Source organism: Pinus tabuliformis, chromosome 3_1 (genome assembly GCF_031772625.1).
Source record: "Pinus tabuliformis cultivar Carrire ecotype Pingquan chromosome 3_1, CPIR1, whole genome shotgun sequence".
NCBI lineage: Eukaryota > Viridiplantae > Streptophyta > Pinopsida > Pinales > Pinaceae > Pinus > Pinus tabuliformis.
In genome coordinates this window covers 803639381-803648497 of record NC_142301.1, presented here as the reverse complement: position 1 = coordinate 803648497, position 9117 = coordinate 803639381, and the positions used below count along the sequence as shown (strand labels likewise).

The 9117-nt window shown below is 37.7% G+C and overlaps 1 pseudogene across 1 annotated transcript; it reads left to right on the top strand.

Moving 5' to 3' along the window:
• The first annotated feature begins 4381 nt into the window (after positions 1–4381).
• Positions 4382–8449, top strand: LOC149189888 (plasma membrane ATPase 3-like; annotated as a pseudogene). The gene is made up of 12 exons (XR_016255613.1): positions 4382–4619; positions 4707–4826; positions 5248–5346; positions 6174–6329; positions 6476–6610; positions 6762–6941; positions 7101–7220; positions 7332–7454; positions 7582–7683; positions 7788–7935; positions 8027–8191; positions 8303–8449. The product of XR_016255613.1 is annotated as a plasma membrane ATPase 3-like (transcript).
• The last annotated feature ends 668 nt before the right edge of the window (positions 8450–9117 follow it).

Genomic DNA, 9117 nt, shown 5'->3' with positions numbered 1-9117 from the left:
ACAGTTAAAGCATTATGTCGATATGGACGAGGTCGGACCTAATAAAAATTGGCTCAAAGGAAAAACTTTTTCAAAACATTAATTTTAAGTTAAATTGACTGTAATTCAATGAACAAAAAAGAACATTCTGAGTAGCCTCCCCTTGTTTGTAATAGACCTCGAGTTAGGTCAGCCCTCCCCCAACCGCTCCGTAAATGCGATTTCTCGGTCATCTGGCGCATTCCCGAGTTCAGGGTTAAGCCTTGTAATGTTGGACATTCAAAAGAGACAGAGGTAAAGACATTGGGTATGCATGAAGGACGAGAGGCAGGCAGCTGGTAAAGTTGTGGGCTCCACGGTAGTTTACTTGTTTGAAATATGTTTTTGTATTATACCTTTCTTTTTGCATGTGTGACAAGTGTCTAGTTAAAGGCTTTGTCTTTAACTTGTTTAAAAGCTCTGTCTTTACTTTGTTACGGTTTACCTTGTTACAATACAGTTTGTCTTTGCTTTTATACATTTGAATTGCTACAGTGGTTGAGGTCCAGTTCAATTTGACAGCGTTTGCACTTCAATTGGCAACCTGTTGCAAACCGCAGTATTCTGGTATGCGTTATTCTTTCACAATATTCACATATAAAGAGGCAGAGTGAAAGGCCTTCATAAAATCAACACAGAAGCAGTACAGCTTCAAGTGATTCTGTCTAGCCTCCTAAATGCTAGCTCAAACAGTGAATATGTGATGCATTGTCTGGTGCTCAATTAGCCTGTCTAATCTTTCCTTTCTTAAGTAGACTTGATTGACTACACTCTTTTGATGTTTCCTCGTCTCGTTTCTAGCCTTCCATCATTGGTCTATATAAACATATATTGAGGTGTGCGTTTGATCCACTTCTAACTGGTTTATCAACTAAGTATATCTTTTATTTATCTTTGGAACTGTTATTTAGTAAACATATTATTTCAATTGTCTGAATCATGGTGCCTGTTTCTTTTAAATGTCTGTGATCGATTGAAATTTCAAACATTATCCTTGCATCTTGCCGTTGATACATAGAGGAACCTGAGGTTTTCTCAAGAGAGAGGTTACACTAGCTCTAAAGGAACCTGAGGTTTTCTAGGTTCAAGATTTTTGTTTTCAGGATATATGATTCTCAATACTGTTAATTTCTGGTATGTTTTTTCTTAATTTCAGACAACAGGTTAACTCTATGTTAATGTTAAGGTATGCGCTCATCAAGTTTTTGTTATTTTGCTAGTCCTATTGATTCCATACCCAATGTAACTATCGCAATATAGGTTGCATATGGTCCATATTTTTAGTCATCTTTATAGAATGTGCCAAATCCCCATCAGTCATATTTCTCTGACAATATATCTGAGATAATGCAGTTGTATTTTGTTTCCTCCCATGACTACAATTATACAGTTTTTTTCGTGCTGAAAAATAAATCCAGTGACAACATTTCTCTCTTTGGCATCACATAATGCATCACTGTAAACAAAACTTTCTTTCTGTGCCTAGGCTCTGTCGTTTCTGGTTCAGATCTGTGGTTGTTAAGGACGGGATTTGGTGTGTGCCACGATTACAGGGGAATTATAGCTGGGCAAAATTCCAGGCTCCCAAATCTTTAGAGATCATGTTGTGATTGTCTGATACCTGTACCAATTATGCCCTCAAATTGTTTGCACAATGACAAACAGTATTATTTTTCAGAAACTCCTTTTCATTCGGATTAGGTTTTTGCCATGAATATTAGTAATCTGTCAACATTCAGATTAGGTTTTTTCCATGCTTCATAGTCCATGAAGAGTTTGAGGCCAAGCATGAGAAAATGTTCATTTTCAGAAACTCCTTTTCCTAACCCTCACTATATTGTGGTGGTTTATGCCCCAGTTTCTTGTCAAATGCTCTTAAGGCATCTTATCACTTATTGGTGCATTTCTCAAGTGCGCCTACGTCGCGTCACCATGGTCAGAAAATTCGTAACCATACCTTAATTTTCGCCCTCTCAGAAACAAATAGTACAATTTTCAATTTTCAAAAAATGGGTGCTATATCCTTTCGTGCATGATTTCCAAAAATGGTGACCACTTCTTTTCAATAAGCAACCCTACGCTTATATTGCAGTACTCACTTAACTGCACCAATTGCATATCAAATTCCGCACATCACCGTCGATTTGACAACTCTAGGTGAGCTATTTCAGTTCCATTTCAAATCGGACAGTATATGTATTTATGAGTTGCATGCCATAACAGCTCTAGGTGAACTATTTCAGTTCCATTTCAAATCGGACAGTATATCTATTTATGAGTTGCATGCCATAACAGAAATCAAGATTGAAAAGACTAGACGCAAAAATACCACAACAACGTTAGGTAATAAGCATTTAAAACATTTTAACACCGGTTTGCTCCAATAAATGCTCTTCATATTGGATTATATCCTCTCCCATCTGATCTTGAAGTATTTCAACTCCATTTCAAATCAGTCCGTATATGTATTTATTACTTCACCTGTCAGAAATTTATCCCGCATTCAAGTGTTGCAATCTTGCACGCGTTTCCCTATTTGGTTCTACAGGACTTCTCGGTTGCATCTCTTTTAGCGCATAGGTTCCAAAAACGCTCGTTTCACGAGGATGAAGAAGCCTATACAAACATCCATTACCCACTGTCTTTCAATATTTTCAAATGATTACCTCTTGCCTACAGTAAAATATTCCCAAAAACTTAGTGCCATTCACATTTAAAACCAGCTTGCAAACACGTTGAACTCTTTTATAAATTGGCAAAAGCAGTGTCTAATTTCTTGCCTACAAAACATAACTTCCTTCTCCACCTACATATTGACATACATCTCTCTGCTTCACATAACATGGAATCCATTAGCATCAGCCAACTTACTCAACTGGCAGCATTGTTTCTCTTAGCACTTCTTCTCATGACCCTTCTGATTATGGACATCCTAAAAGTAGAAGCACAAAGAAAAAAGAAACCAAGAAATAGCCACTAACAATAACATCTCCAACTAGGAGCATAGGAATCTACGGAAATCTATAACAAGTCACATTTTTGAGGACACATTGTCAAACTTCTGAATATCAGACCTAAATCTGATAAATATTATTGTTGACAGTAAGTTATTTCCGGACAATAATTTGGAAATATGCCTTGAATGTTGAACACATAGTTCAGAGTTCAACTTTACTACTTGTAAGTATCATGCTGATGATAGTTTTGAATGACTGAATTCCTATTTCAAAAGTTCAATATGCCATCCAAAGTCTCTTATTTGAATTATATTATAAAGTGCATTTTGTCAAATTTACAGGGTCTGAGTAAGTTATTTCCGGACAATAATTTGGAAATATGCCCTGAATGTTGAACACATAGTTCAGAGTTCAACTTTACTACTTGTAAGTATCATGTTGATGATAGTTTTGAATGACTGAATTCCTATTTCAAAAGTTCAATATGCCATCCAAAGTCTCTTATTTGAATTATATTATAAAGTGCATTAAGCCGCCAGTGAAAGAGCAAACTAAGCCATTGAATATAACTCGGAATATCAGCTTCCAACGGCTCTTGTCTTCTTTATCATCCTAGACCGCATAAGACAGATGGATGCAAATGGTCACTGCTCTGCAGCATGTAGGCCAGTCAAGAAACTGGCCCCATAGCTATTTTGTTACTATGTAATATTTGCATCCACTATGAAATGATTTACAGCTGAGAGTACCTGCCTGCCTTGAGCGACTTATATGAATTACTGGTTTTAAGGTTTAAAGATCGATTTATATGAAATATTGGTTTTAAGATTTAAAGATATTTTTCAGTCTAGGCAATTAATTTTTCAGTCAAGATTGAACAAAATGTTTATTTGTAGCTGAGCATTATTGAAAGGGCTGAATTCGATCACTTTGTATCTCCAAACCCTGTTCCTAAATGATTTTGTGCATTTCTGTTTAGCATCTTCATTCAAATAAAGCTTCTTTAAGTTCATAATGGTTCTTGTCATACCTGGACAGATGGATGCATATGTTTGCTGCAGGATTAGCACGTTCCTTAACGACAAAAGGAGGTTGGTGTTTGGTAAGGTAGGGTGGAAGAAGAGCAATCTTCATTTTGCACCTACCTTCCATGGTTACCAATTTTGGGTGTTGTTGTCACTCCAGATTTCTTTGCTGGATAGGCCAAGCAAGTAGACTTAGCATACTTCATGTATATGAACGGATATATTTTGGTCACGTAATGCCCAGGTTTGTAGCAAGGCCACGGTGAAAAGGGTGAGTGAGAATAAAAGCAATAACAGTGAATTTTGGACACCTGGAAACTCATCCTATATTCTATATCGGATTCCACATCTCACATTATTTCTTTCTATCCACTGAAATCTCATCTTTCTACTGGTTTTTTTTAAGCCCAACGTTGTTTTTCACGTCCCTAGTTCGAATCTCCTCAGCTCAAGTGTTTGGTGATTGGAATATCGAAGCAAATAGAGCTCGGTGATGCATTGATCGCTGGATTGCATGTGTGTATCTTGTGGGCGCCGGGGCGGTGAGTAAACCCGATTTGCGGAAATGGGTGACAAGGCTGCGACTCTGGAAGCCATTAACAAAGAAGCTATGGATTTGGTAAGGAGGACTTGAATGCCTTTTGAGTCTTTTACCAGGTGTTTCTATGGAGCTTTGAGATTGATTTTGTGAGGTTTGCTAATGCAGGAAAATATTCCCATCGAGGAGGTTTTTGAGAATCTAAGATGCAGCAAGGAGGGTTTGAGCAGCCAAGCTACGCAGGAGAGGCTCACTATATTCGGATACAACAAGCTCAAAGAGAAAAAGGTAAGGGTAGCTTCGACATATTTCTAATTTTGAGCTCAGTTCTGGAGTTGAGCTGGGATTTGAGATCTACGGGGAATTGAATTTCTAAGGCTGTTTGAGCCTTGAGGTATGCAGAGTAAAGCAAATTCTTTGGTTCTACTGTGAAGCGATTTCTTTCACGGTTAGAGATATGAACAGGCACAGTGTAATTTCCATGGCTTATATCGTTCTTTAAAATAAATACGTTTTCTTAGCTTGGTCGGGCTTATACTGCAACATCAAATCTTTAGGCTACAGGAAAGTATATTGCCTAGGCTTCCGATGAGGGATCCTTTGTCATAGCTTATGCCAAGAGGTTCATGCACTTGGGGTTTATGCGGAGTACTTGAACATTGTCAAGAATTGATTAAATTTAACTCCATGACGTCTTTTGGGTGCGCAGGAAAGCAAATTTCTCAAGTTTTTGGGTTTTATGTGGAACCCCTTATCATGGGTTATGGAAGCCGCAGCTGTGATGGCCATTGCTATGGCGAATGGAGGAGTAAGCATCATACACTTCTAATTCCCCTCGTTGATTCTATTATAAAGCAGCTATCAAGCTTCATTGCTAATATCATGTAATTAGTTCTATATATTTTGTCGGCACAGTCGCTGCACTCATCATTTTTCTATCTCGGGTTCTTCGTCTCTTTGCAGTCTCAGTCATTACTAGTGATTTGTCTTTCTCGTTGGTAAAACAACTGTTGATATACTGCTAATGCCATATTTTCTCTGTTTTTGAAAACTCTTGGCTATTTACACCACAAATATCATGTTGTTACTTTTATATGTTCTATTTTTTTTTTCTATGGTGTTTTCTTCTCTGCAAGGGCTTTTCCTAGTCGGGCCTACAATGTGTGCATTCAGTTTATCAAACATGTCTGTCTGCCTGTCTTGACTCTTCAACATGCTTGGATAATATACCCCCATTGATCAATCCATGAACTAAACACATATCTTTAAAGTTTGGCCATTCCTTCTGATAATTGTATTTTTTTGGCAAATTGGTCATGGTTATTCTTTTGTTTTTTCATCATTAATAATATTTGCTAGTATTGTTGCTAATTTTGTGTTTTCTGTGTTCGTTTGATAGTAAATAGTAGTGTGGCATTTGGTCTCTCCCATTGGATATCGTTCCCCTCTATTGTATTTTTAGTAGTTCACAGTATTACTTCATCCTTATGGTTCCTGTGCATATTATCGGAAAAGAAGATGGCTTCTTGTTCTACCGTGTCACAATATTTCTCTCTTGTAGCCAGTATCAGTCAGGGCATACCCTATCCGCTCTTTTTAGTTGAGGCTTTAATCATGTAAATTGTATCTTTGCAGGGAAAACCTCCTGACTAGCAAGATTTTGTTGGTATTCTAACATTGCTTGTTATAAACTCTACCATAAGTTTCATAGAGGAAAACAATGCTGGCAATGCTGCTGCGGCACTGATGACTCGGCTGGCTCCAAAGAGCAAGGACTGCTCACTATCTTTTGTATGAGTGGCAGCCCCGATATTTTCAGTTTTCTATCCTTGGTTTTGCGGGGAAGCATGCAATTGGATGTTCAGAATCCTCTTAAGATCATGGGTGCTGCAGTTTTAAATTCCTTAGTCAATGACTTAAGACTTTGAACTTAACAGGTTCTCAGAGATGGACAATGGAGTGAAGAAGATGCAACGGTGCTTGTTCCTGGTGACATAATCAGCATCAAACTTGGAGATATTGTTCCTGTGGATGCGCGTCTTCTTCAAGGAGATCCTTTAAAGATTGATCAGGTCTTAATCCAATCCTTTTCTTTACTTCTTATTTCTGATTACAAGTGCTGGAATTTTCGGTATGCTTTTATATGGTTTCTGGGATTAACTTCGACTGTTTTGGTACTTTTCCTGAGCCACGTTTTATGACAATATTTTTGAATGTGTGTAGTCTGACCTCACTGGTGAGTCATTACCAGTAACAAAGGGTCCTGACGATGGGGTTTATTCTGGCTCTACTTGCAAACAGGGTGAACTTGAATGTGTTGTCATTGCTACTGGGGTCCATACCTTTTTTGGTAAAGCAACACATATTGTGGACAGTACAAACCAAGTTGGCCACTTCCAAAAGGTTGGTATTTATTCTGGACTTCTGATTCTTTTTTTGTCCTTTCTCTTATTTCATAAATACATAATTTTTGGTGATACTGCAGTTGTACCAAATTGGCTAGTTAGGGTCCTGTTAGTTTCCTTCAAACAAGTATCAATTACTAATTGTTGTCATGAATAGGTTTTCACGAAAGGATATGACAAGGATGTTGTTGTCCTGATGGCTACAAGAGCATCCAGAACAGAGAATCAAGATGCCATTGATGCGGCAATTGTTGGGATGCTTGCGGATCCTAAGGAGGCAAGTATTTTTTTATGTCATCATATTAAATTTTAGTTGATAAGCAGGCCTATGCTTATTTTACTGATTTGTATCGTTTGTTGTGGGTTTTAATATCCATGGATGTAAAAGGCGCGGGCAGGCATTCAAGAGGTCCATTTTCTTCCTTTTAATCCAACTGACAAGAGGACAGCTCTCACTTATATTGACAATGAAGGGAAAATGCATCGAGTTAGTAAAGGTGCTCCAGAGTAGGTATTGTTCTTTGGATGTTTGACCTTCTTCATTAGGCTTGGTAATGGGCTGTATTGTTTAGAAAGTGCTTCAAAACTTATTTGTACACATTCTATTAAAACTAAAATGACCAAATACTTTCTGCTAGATTCTTAACCTCGCACATAATAAGCCATAAATTGACCGGCGAGTTCATACAGTTATTGACAAGTTTGCTAAACGAGGACTTCGCTCTCTTGCAGTTGCATATCAGGTTAATAATATGGCTTCTTTTGCTTTATCCGTGTGCTGAATCTTCCCAATAAGCTCTTCTTGTTGATTATGTATATATTTATAGCTATCTCAAAATGTTTGCAAGAAGTTCCAGAGGGCAGGAAGGAGAGTCCAGGAGGGCCCTGGCATTTTATTGGATTGATGCCTCTTTTTGATCCCCCATGCCATGACAGTGCTGAAACAATCACAAGGGCTCTTAATCTTGGTGTAAATGTCAAAATGATCACAGGTATGGTGAGGTTATGGTGTCATCAGTTTCACTACTGTTTTTGTAATGCAGCGAGCTGACATTTAACTATTTACTTGCAAATGTTCATCAGGAGATCAATTAGCTATTGCCAAGGAGACAGGTCGCCGACTGGGCATGGGTACAAACATGTATCCATCATCCTCTTTACTAGGTCAGGACAAAGATGAATCAATTGCAGCTTCGCCAGTTGATGAACTGATAGAGAAGGCTGATGGTTTTGCTGGTGTTTTCCCTGGTGAGCAACAATTATCTTTTACTTCTGTGTTTTTTCAGATACTTTTATTTTTTCATTTCCTTAATTAGTGTTTGATTCCATATCCTTCCTGATTTTGACTGGTCATTGCAGAGCATAAGTACGAGATTGTTAAACGATTGCAGGCTAAAGAAGGCAGACATAGGAATTGCTGTTGCTGATGCAACTGATGCAGCAAGAAGTGCTTCTGACATAGTCCAGTCAAGAAACTGGCCCCATAGCTATTTTGTTACTATGTAATATTTGCATCCACTGTGAAATGATTTACGGCTGAGAGTACCTGCCTGCCTTGAGCGACTTATATGAATTACTGGTTTTAAGGTTTAAAGATCGATTTATATGAATTATTGGTTTTAAGATTTAAAGATATTTTTCAGTCTAGGCAATTAATTTTTCAGTCAAGATTGAACAGAATGTTTATTTGTGGTTGAGCATTATTGAAAGGGCTGAATTCGATCACTTTGTATCTCCAAACCCTGTTCCTAAATGATTTTGTGCATTTCTGTTTAGCATCTTCATTCAAATAAAGCTTCTTTAAGTTCATAATCGTTCTTGTCATACCTGGACAGATGGATGCAAATGGTCGCTGCTCTGCAGCATGTAGGCCAGTCAAGAAACTGGCCCCATAGCTATTTTGTTACTATGTAATATTTGCATCCAATGGCTCCTTGTTAAATGTGGTCCTCTGCTTCGTTTTGTAATATTTAAGTTTAATGCACCCAACTTATTGAATTCATTCTGGTAAGGTTAATTTAGCCAAAATTTGGACAGTTTTGTATGCTCACGGCCTTTTGGCAATAAAAGTTTTCTCAAACCTCTTCTATCCCACTGCAACAACTGATTGTATTTGCAATTTGTCAACGTAAATTTTTTCCTTTTTTCCTTTTTCTCAAGTTAACTATTTTCAT